This window comes from Corapipo altera, unplaced genomic scaffold (assembly GCF_003945725.1).
Source record: "Corapipo altera isolate COAL_440 unplaced genomic scaffold, ASM394572v1 57, whole genome shotgun sequence".
NCBI classification, from domain to species: Eukaryota; Metazoa; Chordata; class Aves; order Passeriformes; family Pipridae; genus Corapipo; species Corapipo altera.
The window spans coordinates 9,153,930-9,171,497 of NW_020884905.1; positions in this window are offsets into that span (position 1 = coordinate 9,153,930).

Genomic DNA, 17,568 nt, shown 5'->3' on the forward strand with positions numbered 1-17,568 from the left:
GGCTTGGCAGTGCTGAGGGGACATTTGGACTCAGGGGTCTGACAGTGCTTTTCTAAGCTCAGCGATTCTGTGATTTTATGATTCTGATGTAGGAAGTAGAAAGTAGTTACAGTAAAGTCTGAGCTGAGGACCAGCAGCAGCTGAGTTGTATGGAGGTTTGAGGTGCAGACCCCCTCACCGTGTTACACTGCTGTCTATTGTTGCATGAAGCGATATAAATGAATGCCATGATACCACTTTCTGGGCAATTTCCAGCTGCATCCACTATTTGCTGGTGATGGTTAAGGCATCCATATCTCTGTAAAGCTGTATGGGCATGCTCTGCCTCTTAGCAAGCTATTGACTATCAGATCTCACCTGAGGTGTGGTGGTAGCAATATGTATGATCATCCTCTACCACCTGCAGCTTCAGTCCCAAGAAAAATGGGTTTAAAAGGTTGTTTTCATGGAACGAGCTCACGTACTGCCATATAAGATGTCATGGAAGTTCTTTCCATGTTATTACTACACCTTAAAAATAGCCTTCTGTTTTGAGACCCCTTGGTGTTCTCAGATTATCTGTATTTATACAGTTCTTGTGGTCCTAAGATCCCTATGTGTTTAGCTGGATGATACACAGATAGCCTGAGTTGTCAGTCACTCTCTCCATCGCTCGAGAGCCTCACCTCACTTCTATAGACAGCTTTATATAATATCCCCAAGTGATTCAGCTCAAACACCTTGAATACATCAAAGATATCCGTATGTAAGATGTCAACTTCTAGGAGGATGCAGCCAAAGGTTGCCCTGCGCAGCTCATACGCAGGTTATGATGACTATACTGTTTTGATTACAAAAGAAAGCTGTGCTTTCTCACTTGTGGTATGCCCAGCTATCATTTGCTGCCTCATGCCACATTGAGGTTGATACTTAGCAACTGAGGGGGGGGGAAAAGAGAATTGCTAACATCTGTTTTATCATTTTTTGGTGAATGAAAAACCAAACAGAGACCTTACTTTTGCCTCGATCATTCAAAACAATGAAGTTTACACAGACTTGATGCCATCATGTGTTGCATTTCTAGCAAACCAACTTAACAAATTATTTTAAGGGTAATGCTAAAAGAAAAAAAAGCTCATATATAGTGTCACATAGACAACCTGTAATCCAGCCCAGCAGATTGCAGACTTTGGACACTTGGCTTTTGTGTCTTTGGTCACTGTATTCCACTTGAGGAAATCTATCAGAAAACTGAAGATTGCTTTTCTTTCATATTTCTCATGTGCTACAGCCATGTGAATAGTGGGTCTGTTTGGTTCCCAACTGCAAAAACAAATAAAAATTCCATCTTTAACACTTAGGAAACTGTCTATTTTTAGTTTGGTTTCCTATGGAAACAAGGCATCTGTGATCAGGCTGTCTCTGTGCATGTATCTGTCCTTGTGTACCCCCTAATAATTTTTGAATCTAGTGGCCTTTTCCAACCCAGTGTGATGAAACGACAGAAGTTTCAGGGTAACTGGGTTCTAACAAATTTCCAAAAATAAGGAGCTAGACAGATGAAAAAAAATGTTGATGTTGCACAGCTGAGGGAAAGGTGCAGCATGAACTTACACATTATGAGACTCCAGAGAATCTATGGAGGTGAGAGCTGCAGTAAATAACAGGGCTATATGGAAAAGCTTCAGTCCAAGGTCATGCTTTTATACACCTTAAGTTCATAAGACACCAGGTTTAATTCATTCCACTACTCACACCATTATTAGTTTAATACTTGCAGTGGTCTCCCTTCACAGTCAGAAGATTAGAATTCTCCCCTTTCCCCATAACCAGCAAAGAATCTGGCCCCAGATGTTTTCAGATTTGACCTGTCATTGGGGTCAGAGGATCAGGATCATGGGATACTGGTCTATGAAATTAAAGCTACTCAAATGGTGTAGACTTCTATATCAGAAAGCTTCAGGGAATGCCTGGAAGCAAGATGTCTTTGGGAATTAACCAGTGAGCCCTTCAAGGAGAAGAAAATAATGTAGAACTCAGCTCTCCTTTTTATCAGGCAACTAAAATATGTGAACAAATTAAGAAATAACTGTTAAGGATGTGTTGGTTTGGGGATAATGAAGAGAAGAAATGGGAACAGCAGCTGAATAGACTTCGGTATGGAAGAGTTGCTAACTTAGATTATTTTGTTAATTTTTAGTTGAATCGATCCCCTGTTCTGTCTTCAGTCTTCTCAAGGTTGTCCAGAGCTGGAAAACAACCAGCTGAAAGAAGTCTCTTTTAGGGTAAGGAAACTGGAACATAACACAGAATAGTTACTAGTACATGTGTGAAGCTGACTTAGATTGCAGACTGAGAGATGTTACAGCTGACCTAGTGCAGGTCCACTCTGGAACTGGTGTCTCTGAGGCAAGAAGGGAAAGACACTCCTTCTTCTCTGTGAGCTGTATCTGAATCTGTACAGATACATTTCTGCAGGCTTTCATCCAAATTAATAAACTCTATCCCCAAGGCAGTTGCTTGTGGATCTGTGTTGTGTAAGTACTGTATAGAGACTTATTGGCCCAAGCTGGTGCTTGCTTGTAGCTCTCTGCAGTGTGCCCTGCTGTACAGAAGCGCATAACCTGACCTATTAGGAGCTGTGGGTGTAGACGGTGTGATATGGGAAGTTAACGAGGCTGCCAAACTGGGGAGAACTGCAGCTCCCACTTTCCCTGGAGACCAAAAGTTTTTCAAACCCTGCTAAGGTCTGCAGAGAAATTTCAGCTGATTTGTAGCTTTTTTCCATTTTCTAGGCTTATAAGAACTCAACATCCTGGGAGATAAGCCTTTCAGTATGGAAACAGTCTTTCTAACAAAAAATATCCTGGCTCTAGAGGTGCTTCCTTACAGCTCTGACAGAGACCTCTGACAGAGGCCTAATCTCTCTTCCTGTGGTGGTCACAGAACTTTGGATGGATAGAGTTGACAAGGACATTTATCCTCACCATAGTGGTCTGAGGAGGAGGTCCCACAAAGTAAATATTTTAGATTTTCGGTACAGTAATATTACAATTGCCATTTCTATCATGTTGCAATTGTTGCTTCATCCTGCTCTGTGTAATGTGCTATCAAAATCAGTTCTGCTGCTTATTTGCCACTGTATGGACATTACAGTTAAAGGCTTCGTAATTTCTGGTCTTTTATATGGAACAATAATGAAAATCTTCGGAAAATAAAAATAGGCAAACATATCTGTCTACCTGAATCTGAAAGGCAATATCTTTTAGTTGTACAGGTTTTTTTCTTTCTAATTGCCACCACACTTACCATAATTAATTTTAAAATAGAGTTTAGAAAGCAGTTGGTATAATTAATGTATTGATCTAGTTTTCCATTATGTCGTTGGCACAGGTGAAAAATGTGCTTTTGATGAAATTGTTGATTAAAACTACCAAAGAATCCATTATATCTAGCTTACATTCCCTTACCTAATGAAGCAGATGGATATAAAATGAAGGAAGGCCATATTGACCTTTAGCAGAAATATATAAGGCATATAACTTGATACCTATAAGATAATTAATATTAATCTGACCTTTTTAGTTTTGTGAACTACAGTTCTGTTACTAATAGCAGCTACATAATGTGTTGTATGTTTTCACTGAAGAGGTCATGCACTGGCTAAGAGAAGGAAAATGTGGATCAGCTCAGCTGTTCTCAGCATCTCATAAATTCAGGGCAGGGAGGGGGAACATCTCCATCTTCCCTCCCAACCCTCTCATACACCTTAGTAGGTCAGGAATGTGCATAGTGCTTCTTCTGTGGGCAGAATGCTTTGAGGGAGGAACACCAGACTACTGATCAGCATGAGAAAGTGCAGAAAGAGTTAAATCAGGATATTGGGTGGTTTCAGCAAGGCAATCCCAGTCCTGTGCTGGTCCTCCCCCTGAGCAGGGACCATCAGTACACGGTTTGTCTAGCATCTAACGTGATCATATGGCAATGTTATTTTACATGATAAGATAATGTGAGCTATGTGAGTATGTGACTGTGGCTTGCCTAGCATGGAATTACTCAAAAATGACTTTTGTTTTCAAAATTCAGATCAACCCTAGGTTAAAATAACTTAAAGTATAGACAGTCCTAAACCAAACACAGGGTACTCTCTAACAGCCTTTTAAAGAATGTTCTATTCACAAACATTTTCTAACTATTGAGTCAGTGATTGGACTTTCCTAAGATTTAAAAAAATCCTGGATGTTTGCTGCATTATTTAGCAGCAGCTGTCCTTCATGTTGGCCTAACAATAAAATTTCTGCCTCAGTTTCTCTATGGTCATTTGTTTAATGGTAGCACTTTCATCCCCAGTAGAACTTAGTTGATCTTTAAGGTCTCTTCCAACCCAAACCATTCTATGATTCTATGGTTCTATGAAATTAGAATTTTTTTTTTTCAGGAAAAAACAAAAGATTGCAAAGCAAAATCCTATTCTCTTTGATTTGAGTCAAGTGCAGATCTTTACAGTCAAGCCAGTATGCCCAGTGCTGTCTCTGTTCACACCTCTTAAAACTCATGAAGGCATTTGTATTGCATCTGCAGCCAAAGGTGCCCTCTGAGGGGAAACTCACAAGGATATGTGGAAAAATGTTTCATCTGCATTGGACATGTCTAGTTGTTAGCTGAGGCAGTTCTGTTACTACATATCTCTGCAAAATACTCTCCAAACATAAAAAAAAAAAGGGTGAAGATGCAGACAAATCCTTATCTTCCTCTCCTTCAAAGCGTGTCCAGCTTTCCCAGCCATCCGAGTGCTGCCTATTGCTCTGTTTCTACCCTGCTGTTTTCCCATGGCATCGCTCCCTTCTGTGCTTTGAGTGCCACACAGCTGACCCCAGACACTTCTGTACGTACAGTTTGCTGCATAATCACACAGGAAGGCTCCACATTTCCAAAACTAAATGTATTCTTTATTAGGAGCACTGGTTAGCACTGAGCTGTGACTGCAGCCGGCGCTCCAGCCATTCTCATTCAGGCTGAATCCTTGGGTGCCTTCACTCCCGCAACTCCTGCTCCTCCCTTCAAATTCTAGACAGGCTGTTATCAGCAGTTGTCTGCCTGCTATAGAGACCAAATGGAAAGATTCCCCTTTCTCAGGATCACCACCTATACCAAGTTTTTCAGCTTCACATTTCTTCCCTGTTTTTTATTTGACTGTACTTCAGTGAATTACTCTTCACTCCTTTCCAGGGTCTATGACTTCTCCCTAAGTGTTCTGTTAAATTCTCCCGTTTTTACCACTCCCTTCTCTTTCTTATGGACACTTGCACTGTAGACTCTTTCCCAGTTTCCTGCTTATTGTCATCTGCCTGTTTCATACTTCACCTGGCTTTCATCCTACAGCATTTTGATCCCCTTGGGATCAGCAACATTACCCTTCTCTCAGTTCTTGGTCTGTTAATATATACATGTGTATACATAGATATATATATGTGTATCTGAATATATGACTAGATTGTTATGCAAACTGTGTATGCTCAATCCATAAATAAAATATTTGAGAATATTTTTATATTTCTGTCTTTTTACAGTGAGCGGTATAACCATCACTTCTTTTAAAAATGCTTGCAACTCTTTTTCTGGCTAATATAAATAATGTAAATAATTCATATATTTAGTAATGATAAATATTCATATTTCATTTGAACCAGACAATGGTTGTATAGATTAAATTAAACTGCTTTGAATTCAATAGCTGGCAGTCACCCATGCCAAATAAGGGATTTTAGTAATACTTTATTTAAAGTATAGAACTACCAGAAATGGGAGGTGACGAGGAAAGGAAATGGACTCTCTTACCCAAACATATAACACATCTGTCTATTGACTGTACTTTCTTCAGGCTTGGCTGCAAGCAAATATATTTATTCTGGAACAGACTAAATGGGTGCTGAAAGGAAGAATACAGTTTGCATACTTTATGAGCATGAATGGCTGTGTCAGAGTCTCTTACTGGTTTTGGAGGTCAATTCTTAGTGAGTCGTACTCCTCTTGCCTGAGGAAGCTTAGTAATTTTGGGGATCATTTGAAAAAAAAAATGAAACAGGAAAAAAAGTGTAATGAAATAGAAATCTGTCCTCAAAGTAACAAAGATTTTTTTTCCCTTATTTAAAGCTGCATTTTCACTTGTCTGAAATTTTCATCATTACTCAGAAACAGGACCTTCTTAGACATGGAGCAGGTGTGAATTTTAACTGTGGGAGAGATTTAGGAATTCTGCTTTGTAAATTTGGAGAAATGGTGGTTTCCTTCCTTCCTGTTCCAATTAATTGTGCAAATATGGGTCCAGGGTGGGAAGGAAAGTGCTTATATTTTCTTTTTGTGTTTCCTTGATGTTTGTCTACCTTCATAAATCTGTAAAAAGGGCTATGAGGCAGGAGGGGTGGGAGCTGATGTACATTTTCTTGCTCAGGAAGTTGGAGTAAACATGGCTGGAACTGTTCTGAGCACTACGTAAACCAGAAAAAATTCATAGGCCAAAGCAAACAGTGCTTCCAGACCAGATGAGGTAGGACCACCTATCTTTAGCAAATCTCAGGCAAGGAGCTCTGCAGAACAGGATAGAGAGTTTTCTCCAAACAATTGCTCAAATGCTACATATATCCTCAAAGGAAAAATACGTAATTTTTACGCCAGTCTGAGCTTATGTTAAAATCCTGCTGAAGACAAAGCAGTTGTATTTTAACATGCATTATCTAGTCAAGGACAATAATGGGAGTTAGCTAGATAAACATGTATAGAATTTATATATATGGCTCTGGTTTGTGGGTTAAATATACAGTGTGTGTCTTTCTGTTCACATCAAGCTATTCTGGACTGGGCCTTTAAAGTATGAATGTAATTTCCAAGGTCAGTGGTTTATGGGTTCAAATTATTTTGTGAGCTGATTTCCAAAATAGCTGGAGATGAGGACAATGGGATGCTTGGGGTCAGAATAGAGGGGGAATGAAGTGGGGAGAGCTTTGGGTCAGTGGGTTCCCCGTGAGGATTCCCCAGTTTGCTGCCAGCAGCCTTGTAAGTTACAGAGACATTAATAAACCCTTTCTGTTATTATTTTTGTTTGCTTCTGTGTTCTTTCCAGCATTCATCAGGATTTAGGGCAAGAAGAATGTGCCAGTAATGGGAGGCAAACACTGAGATGGCCAATGGAAATATTCTTCTTTTTCTTATGCATGCTCCCCATAAAACATTTGCAGGTGGGCCGTCTGGAATCACAGCCATGACTCTGCCTGGTGTTATTTCCTCATTTGTTGTTTTCTCCATCTGCTCATTTATTTTCCTGGTTATGGTCTTCTTCTCTCTGTCTCCATTTCCCCCTGCTCATTTGTATAAGCAGAAATATCCTTCCCTCCAGCAACAGCGTAATGTGCTTTCCCTTTCATGTATATATTTGGCTTGCAAATAGATAGCTAAAGAGCTGAGGCAAGACAGAGAAGCCATCATCAAATTCCAGCAGGACCTTCATGTGTTTAGACTATATTCCTGCAGATTTTTTTCCCAAATAAATTATTTTGGCCATGGCAAGTCACAATCTAAACACACAGTGATGAAGCTTTATTCAGGGCAGGTAATGTGGGAGATGAGAGAACACAATGCAGGCTCAGTCACCATCTCAGCTGGGCACTCAGAAGGTACTTTTCAAAACGTATAGGTTCTGCCTGGCTCCTGAAAAGGAGGGGTGGCTTTTGTTCATGATGGCTGCCAGTTGTGGGGTGGTTCTGCTCTATTTGTGCTTTGCCGGGGAGAATTGCAAGAAAATGGAAATCTAACCTACAGTTTTTCCCTGGGTTGAGAAGATATTGGGTCTGACCTTTGGATGGTGTAAATCATGAGCAAATTAATGGATTAATTAAAGGAGCACAAGAAGGGGGGGCAGCCTCTTTCCTGTCAGATGGTGGTGAAGGCTACTGTACTCTCAGTTCCCTGCTAAATCTGCCCTTTCACAAAAGCATGTGAGTGTGATATTATAATGTGTTATTGTGATTTTCAGCTACCTTTTCTGCCTGGAAGTGAATTTTGATCTGCAGCACCGGGGAGCTGCTGGAGGCTGGTGGATAAGGGTCGCTGGCAGTGTGGGATGAACTGTTTTCTCTGCTAAAACTTACAGGGTTTGACAATTATTTCAGGATTTCCCTCTAGAAAAGGTTTCTCAGCTTTTCCACAGACCCACTGTCTGACCTCTGGCCACCTCAGTCACCTTTCTATACCTCTCTCTCATCTGTCTCATCTGTTCAGACTTTTAGCTCGAGAGCAACCATAGTCTCTTAAAGTGTATTTATTTTGTACAGTACCTAGCACTGTGGGGCTCCTGCTCAGTTGGAACCACTGGGTGTGACTGCAATGTAAATACTGAGTAATAATAATAGCATATGTGGGGGTGTAGAAACAGGGAGAGAGAGAAAAATATTTTCCCCATTCTTGTCTGCTTTTTGTTGTTGTTCTATTTCCTATTCACAGAAAGCATACAATACTGATTAATGAAAAATTTCTGGCTCCAGTTCAGTATCTGGCTTCAGTACATTTGCTATTTGATATCTGAGATATGTACAACATGTTCACAGTGAATTCTCCAACTGAAAACAGTAGAGTTCAAACCAAGTCAATTAATTCACAGAGTGAATGGATTCAAGCCCAGATTCTCGTGCCTTGTGGAGGCCTCTTTGAGTCTCCTGCCAAAAGATATCTGTTTATAAATGCAGTAAACGTAACTATTTGATACTTATAGCTCTTAGAGCCTTATGTGATTTTTTTTCCTTGTTATGGCTGATCTCTGATAATTGAGTTACATTTTGCAGACATTTCAGGCATTCTCTGTCTCTCTGTGCTTTCTTCCCCCCCTGGCGCTCCAGCTCAGCCAGTGCTCTGGACGGTTTCACATTTCCTTTCTCTTTGTTGCCTTGAATATTCTGCTGAAGTAAGGCATAACAAAACTGTATCCAAAATCCATACATACTTGTAGCCAGGCTCTGTCTTAAACCTGCTTTGTGGTTCTTGCCTGAGAAACTTTTCTGTGGAAGGAGAGGAGAGATAAAACCTTATAATGAAAATGACTGTTGTGTTCTGCATCAGTGGTCCAAGAACATTAATAATAGATCTTTGTTGAGTAGTATCTCTCATCCCTAACACTCATGCATTTAATCAACTGATGTATATAGTACAGTAGGCATTTTTGAAAAACATTCATCTCTTATGTGGAATATAGTAGGTAACGTTATAAAACCAAACAGAGAAAAAACAATATGAGGGGAACATCTTTATCCATGTGAAAAATTAAATTGTGGAGAGTGGAAATTTGGGCAGGACATGTGGGCTAGCATTTCTTTTCTAACAGGAAACATTCAGGACTTATTTCATTTATTCATTAAATCTAAGTTTTGTTTATTTTTCATCTCCTTGTTTTGTTCTCTCCTTTCTTTCTCCCTCCAAGTGAGGGTGCCTCATGGCTCTTTTATTTGTGCTTTCTCTTCATACCCTTTACCCATTTTTTCACTTGCCCATTCAGCACATTCACCTGCTGTCTTTACACCCCCTGTATTCTGACCTTCTGCTTTTGAACTCTTTCTGACCATCCACCTTCCTGGCTGTTTTGCTGTAACTAAAATGCTTTATAGACAGAAGTAAACTCCTAATATATCCTTAACATTTCTTTCACACTGTTTGTTCTTTATGATCCTTGGCTGCACCACTCTTCCCTTGCTGCTTAGGTCTGCAGCCAGTTATGGTCAGGTTTGACTCATTCCAGTCTTTGGCTCAGAAAATGAGGAATTAATTTGGTCACAGAACCATAGTCATGTGGGTAGGAAAAGCCTGTGCCAGGGCTGGACAGCCCTTTCAGCGAAGAAATTTTCCCTGATATCCAACCTAAACCTCCCCTAGAGCACCTTGAGGCTGTTTCCCCTTGTTTGTCCTGTCCCTTGTTCCCTGGGAGCAGAGCCCTATCCCCACCTGGCTCCACCCTCCTGTCAGGGAGCTGTAGAGAGAGAGAAGGTCCCCCCTGAGCCTCCTTTTCTCCAGCTTAGAGAACTCCAGCTCCCTCAGCTGGTCCAAACAAATGACACCAGTAAAGATTATTTTCCTTGCCTATCTCTCTGACAAATTCTTCTAATTACTTGTCCTGTTTCACCTCATCATCCTTACTGTTTTCTTAGTCTTTTGGATGCTTCCTTTCCTTAATCTGTACTATGTTCTTACGTCTTTTGCTGTAGTACCCATCCACTCCTGCACCTGGACAAGCTGCTCTTGAACCAGAATCTCATATGAACAGCTCTGTTTTACATATATTTTGTTTTCAGATTTATATTTGTATTATATATATAGCCATATTAGGCACAGCACCTTGAGTGCCACTGTCTCCTTTTGGTTCTCAAGTTTCATCTCTATGATAAAAACAAAATAAAATCAGTCAGTGAAAGAGACCTGGAGAGAGAGGAAAGATTAATAATATCCACATTTTAAAGGTACATTAAAAATGTATACATCATTATATTAGTCCCCTATCTCCCCAGGTTCTATGTAACATTTCTATTCTGAATGGCAGGAGTTGTTCGATTCTGTGGGTTTCTGCAGCACCCAGCACAATGGCATCCCATTCTCATGTATTATCACAAATGCTTCTGGGAAGGAGCTGTAACAGATGAGAACTTCCTAACACTTGTTGGAAGGAACTGTAACAGATGAGAACTTCCTAACACTTGTTGAAGCATCAGAATGTTTTATTTAACCACCTGAAGAGAGGTTACATGAGGCTGGTACAATATCAAATGAATATGTATTGTCCTCAATATTTTTAGACTAGGAATTAGAGGAGAGTTTGTAGCTACCAGAAGCTCTGGAATGCCCTCACCAAAAGGATAGAGTTTCAAGAGCAACTTTAATGAATTAATGAAAGAGATCGTAAAACAGGATAATGGCAATCTGGAGACCACTGTTTCTGATCATGTAGCTTTGACTGGTTTGATTTGTTGATTTGTTATTCGCAACAGGGTGGTGAAAAGAGATTTGATCAGTGAACATGAGTTCTGTTGTATTTGTGTGGTGTTTAACTAATTCCATGCTTTAGGGTTTCTACTTTCCTCTAAAAGAATAGAAATGGGCTAGATAGAACAGGTAGTATGTAGTAGACTAGATGTACATATAAGTGTAGTATATAAAAGACGGTTTCTTGTTTTCAGTGGTGTATCCTGTGCTGGAGTGTGTCCAGAGAAAGGCAACACACAGTGAAAGATTTGGAACATAAGTCCAAATGGAGAAAAGGAGACTTAGGGGGTACCTTCTCTGTCTCTACAACTCCCTGACAGGAGAGTGGACCCAGGTGGGGGTCAGGCTCTGCTCCCAGGGAAGAAGCAACAAGACAAGATGAAATGGCCTCAAGTTGCTCCAGGAGAGGTTTTGGTTGGATATCTGGAAAAATTTCTTCACTGAAGGTCAAGCATTGAAACAGGTTCCTCAGGCTTCCTCAGGGAAGTGGTAGAGTCACCATCCCTGGAAGCATTAAAAAATTGAGTAGAGGTGTCACTTCATGATATGGTTTAGTGGGTGGTACTTGGTCATAGGATGGACTTGATGATCTTGGAGGTCTTTTCCAACCTTAATGATGCTATGATTCTATGATCTTAGTTCCTTGGACTGACTGGTAGGTTTGGCTGCATATGCTCAGCTCCCAAAATCTGGAGACCCTCCTGCTCCCAGTCAATGGCAGAGAACTTTCCACTGCCCTGCAGCAAAGACCCTGAGCTTGCTTGTGGGTTTTGGGATGCATTTTGTGTCACATGAAAGGGGTGTTCTGTGGCCTCTCCTGGCTCCAGTGTCTGTGCTGGGGTTCCCACAGCTCCAAGGGCTCAGAAGCATTGTGGGATGAAGCCTTTCCCAGCAGCTCCCATTGCTGTTTGCCAGCCATATCCTGTCTGTGTGTGGAAGAACTGAGGCTGTGCCTGGCAGATGCTGCTCAGCTCATGGGATCCCTGCAAAGGGTGCTAGAACCTTCCACAGGCAGTAGCAGTGCTGTCAGCACTACCACACTGAGCTGTTATTTGTGGTATATTCCGATAAGGAAAGATAGCTGAGGAAATAAGTGTCAAAACTTAAATCATTTCACATTGTAAGCTGTTGAACTGCTTTAATCCTACGATAGTTCTGCTTGTTTCAGTTTATTTAAGTTCAGTCACAGCTAGAAAATAAGTTCCTTTGTATTTTTGCAACTGCAAGTAAACCTTGCCAGCAGTAAAAAGAGGGAAAAAGGTGAAGGGTTGAAACAGTAAAGCCTAGAAAATAATGAAATGTCAGCATTACTGTGCTGGTAGCAGATCCCTAGAAAACCAGCAAAGAGTAAAACCAATAATGTTAAACAGCCAGGACTAGCAAATCTAAGAAGTAAATCTTTTGGACCCCAGGACAGTCTTCCATCACAAGCAATTCCCAGGAAGGTGAAGGAAGGCTTTTGTTAGAAAGTCAGAGAAGTCAAGAGCAGTTCTTTCTTCTACTTCTCTCCTTAGAGCATTTATTAAAGTTATCATCCTATATCTGTTTCACCTTGTATTGAGGAATTCTCCCGAATTTTATCCTGAGGCAAAACTTTGTGTAGGCCAATTTAAAAAAGCCATCCAACAGATTCTTCACTGCACTTATCTTGCATAATATATATACACCTATATATATCTATCTATATACTTATATAGATATATCTATATATATAGGTAGAATTTCATTCCAGCACTGCTCATGTGTAGTAGGAAGCACTCACATAGCAAGGTATGATTTCCATCCTCCTGCTTCAGTATCACATGGTCAAGGCATCCCATCCCATCCTGAGGACACTATCTGATTGAAAACATGTGAAACCAAATATTTTGTCATCAACCTCCAACTGTAACAGATTTTCAGGAAACTTTTCAACTATTTCAAATAAACAAAGTGTGTTGATAGAAAAGTTCTGAGCAGGAGGAAGAATGTCTAAATTAATCCATTTTAAGCTGTGAATTAATCATAGCTTCAGAAATGGCTTCTGTCATGCTACAGGTTTGATGTCTCCCTCCTGAAATTTTACTCATACCTTCCCTTCCTTTCATCCTGATGATTAGAGCTTCCCTTGGGATGTCTACTCCAAGACATGAATATCCAAACAACCACATTTATTCCAGTTTCTCACAGAGCCTCTCTTCCTTTCAGCCTACAGCCTCAAAATGCTATTGCAGTAAAATATCTCCCTAAAGTGTCTCTGTCCAGCTGTGTCCTAGACAATTCACCTTCTTCTCTTCTTTCTCATCTCTTTCCAACCTTTTACTCAACATTTCTTTTGTTCACAATTTTATTTAAAAATTTTCTCAACCCTCGTTACATATTAGTGTCTCTTGTCATGTTTATAATCAGGTAATTTAAATTTTGCCCTTTTTTGCTCTATTCTTGTCCGTGTTTTTAGGTGGATGATGGTTCATAAAAGTATGTAGTAATGTAAAAAAGAAAAAGTGAAATGAAACTGTCAAATAAAACTATGAGTGAGGCTGAGACCTATTTGCAGATGTTTAATAAAGTCAAAAAGAAGCTGATTTGAGGGGATAAATTATTCATAGCTAATTATTTGCTCTTCTTTAATGCTAAATATCCTACATTTCAGCCTCCTGCAGGCAACTCAAGCAGTGATTCCTGGTTTTTTTAACAGCAACAACCACACAGAGTTTTTGAAGTGTTTTTGGTCCCTCCGGGTTGGCAGGTGCTACATAAAAAGCAGGATATTGCTATTAAGGTTCTTGAGAGTCTGCAGCATAAAGTCCTGTAGAATGAACTGAGATTGTATCTTCAAAACACACATATTGCAGCTTCAATGCATCATAGGCTGCGGAAGGTTCCTTCGGCACAGGCTGGAGCAAAGAACAGTGACGGCTCTGCCCCAGGGACTGGGTGGCTCCAGCTCAGGGCTGAGTTGTGGATCATCCTCTACATCTATGGTGTGGCGAGGAGGATGGAGCATTTGCCTGTCCTGCACCAAGAGTTGCTGACTTTGCTGTTTGCCCAAAGAACAGCGAGTAGACTCAGGTTTCTGGTCTTTCTCCTTGCTTTCCACCTGCTGTAGAGTAGGTAAATTTTGGGCACAAAGCTCCATTTTATAATATAAAATGCAAGATGCAGCTTGCCTGATTAGACAAGCTTTTTCTCCAAACACATAGTTCAAGTCTCAAGCTGACTATGCATGATCCTTTTGGTTATGGGTGCTGTGCACTCTGGCCTGTTTTATTCAAGGAAGATTCCAGCTCCTTCAGATTATTCCAAGTCTGGAATATAATTATGGATCACTGAAGAAAACTGTACGTATGTAATATACATTCTCAATCCGTTATAGTTGTAAATCCAATGTAAATATTATAGTGAAGAAAGTCCTTTTTTCCTTTCCTTTTTTCCTTTTTTCTATTTTTTTTCCTTTCCCCCAAACTGGAGATGCTTGTGTTATTTAAATGAACTCCAACAGCCCAAGTCAGTCCTTTGACAACCTAAGCCCTTTGGTAGTCGGCTCGGACTGGCACACAGCCACTCACTCCTGCATTTGTCCATAATGAAATCCATTCAAACACATCAGCTCCCGGAGAACGATGTGCCTCCATCTAAGATTACCATGAAGGAAACTACAAAACAAGCAGCTACAAAGCAAGGAGTATTTATATGCAACTTTTTATTTGCGTTGTAAAAGGCTTTTCCAACACACAAGGAGTTGTAAGTTGTCTGTGATAAGTTTCAGGCTGCTGGGGTGCACTGTACGTTTTGTATATGTATTTATGTGTAGATTTATTTGTATGTACTGTTGGAAGGATATTAGCTCAGCAACTACAGAGTCATATCAGGCTGTGAGAGGAAGTCAGTGTGTTTATACAGACACTGAGTAGTATGTTAAGGGGCTTGTTTTTTGGAAATAAAAGCTTAATTTCATTATCATAATGATGATAACATACAGCTTTGAATGGTATTAGTTCCTGTTTACACTACTTGTGGTGTTGGTCTAAGCTGCATTTGCCATCGAGACATAATTACTATTTTATTATTATTTTTTTCACAGTTAAGTGGAGCATTTTAGCACAGCTGAATTGCTGCAAGCCTTGGTGGAACAAATCTATTAGTGGTATGGCTTGAAACAATACACAAAAGAGCCCTGTGTGTGGTCTGCTCTACATGCTTTTCACTTCCTTATGTTAAACAATAAATCTCTGAGTCAGCTAGAACTCGGAGACTAACATCCAACGAGAGCCGCATTTTATCTTTTATTCATTGGCAGGAACATAGCTGTAGGAGGTATTCAAATCACACTTTTATTTAAACAAACACAGCTGGATCACAGCCTCTTAATATAGCAATTCTCTAATGAAAAATAACAACATAGTATTTATCTCTTTTCTTTTGTGCAGCTCTCAATTTGCTAAAATTAGGCAGACTTCAATCCCATACAAAATTGGCATGTTTTCATGACCAGAGCTCATAGCAACTAACTGCAAAATTATAATGGGAATGTAATTATAGTAGGGCATGTGAAATACACATCCTTGTGCTGCTGTAAGCTATATGAGGTTATACAATTATGCTGTAATAACATCATTTATCTTAAAGAAGTCAGACAGCTGATTTCATTTCTTTACCTTGAGTTCTCCAGTTATGTGCTGTGTCAGGTTAACATTAATATATTGCACAAAGTAATAAGGTGCAAGAAGTTGGGGCTTCCCCAAGATGCATTGTTCCCTGATTTGCATGAGTTTATTTTCTTCTTTATCCCTCTGACTGTTTGGAGACAGCAAACTTGAGTTTCTAATTCTTTGGGAGCCTTGTAAAACATGATTTTCTATCTTTGTGGTTACACTGCTCGTTTCCTTCTGCGGTCATGATTTGGGGCCAACAATTTGTAACTGCAGAAGGATGTAAGTAATTAAATAAATAAAATAGCTGAGTGAGAGTTTGGAAATAATCACCTTGCTATTTATGTGTGTAATAATGAATAGTGGCCAAATTCTGCACTCACCCTATGCAAAACAATCTCTTTAAGTCAACAGGACTTTAGTAAGTCAGTTCTCTCTTTGAACTCAGGATTAAATAGAACACCCAAAATATCATATTTCTATAAGAAAAAGTATTTAGTGACCATTTTAAATTCCAGACAGTTATAATACATTGGATTAGTTTTTCAGGAATGGGCTAGGAACATTTGATAGTAGAAATGTGCTAATGAATGATCAGGGAGGGCTGCAAGGTGCTATAGTCCCAGTCAGATATCCTGGGAAGTTGTGTGATTCAGCACAGAAAGGATGTATGGAACATGGAGTATGTCATCTGAGAAAAGTCTTACTTTTGGGAGAGACACTTTGGATATCAGGAATCACTGTTAGCTATGTGTGTTTTATTCTAATAAATAACAATAGCAATTATTATTGCTATTGAACAGGACAATGAAGGCAGAAGCTATAATGAAGTTCACATCTCTGTAAGTATTTTACGAACCACTGGGATATGTATTCCTTTCAAGTCCTGTAGGTTGGGATCACACCACCATCCTAACTCTGTTTCAGTCATTTTTAATAGACAGGTACACAATCAAAACCTTTAATTTCAATCTGAACTCTCTATGTACTTAGTGTATTAAATATGCCTTTTGTGTCCTGACAACATCTGCTGTTTCCTTTGGAGCCATGAATTCACTACACGCGTGGAACTCTGGATGTAGATGGGGCTACACAAACTCTGTTCATTTCAGAAAGCTGGTGTTTAGCACACTCTCTATAATGGGTTTTGAAAAGAGTTCAGCCTGTTTAAAACAACAGCCATATGGTTCTCGATACTGGAGGGCTGGCCAGAATGTAAATGGATATGACACACATTGTCAGTAAAAAGTCATTTTACCACTAAACACACATCTGTAATTTTGAGAAGGGTTCAAGTCCACATTTGATCAAATGTATGGGGCACAGATATCTCGTGTGAGGATGAATTTTGACATTGTTATTTAGGATTACAAGCTCTATTTCCCATCAAAAATATGAATTTTTTTATTATTAAATTTGTATAAAATATCTTGGTTTTTTTCTGAACACATCCTGTTTTGTCTACTTTTTCTTTTGGAGGTTTTCTTCTTCTGCCACTGCAGAAATATCCATGATATAATATGTGAACTGTGCTATCCTCCAGGAGTTATTGGTCAGTCTTCAAAGTCTGAGTGAAGATGGGAAAAAAAAACCCTCAAACACTGACTGGTCTCTAATTGCCAAACTGCAGCCTGAGAAAGCTGAATTTTACTAACAAGAACCTTTGCGTATTACTTTTTGCCATGAAATGCACAGTGTGTTCAAACTACAGTCAGTTTTTCTGCAGTCAAACTTCCCTTAAATGAGTGTAATTTTATAATATGCACTTTTCTTGCCTGGTTTGGAAATAATTTGTTGGAGGTAAGGTTATTCATCATGGTGTTACTGAGAGCCAAAAATCTCTGTGTACGAGGTTCTGTAAGAAGGGCTTGATTCCAAAGGTAAAGTTGCAGCTGGTTATTATATGCCCATGAACACGTCTCTGAACCTTGGAAGCTAAAGC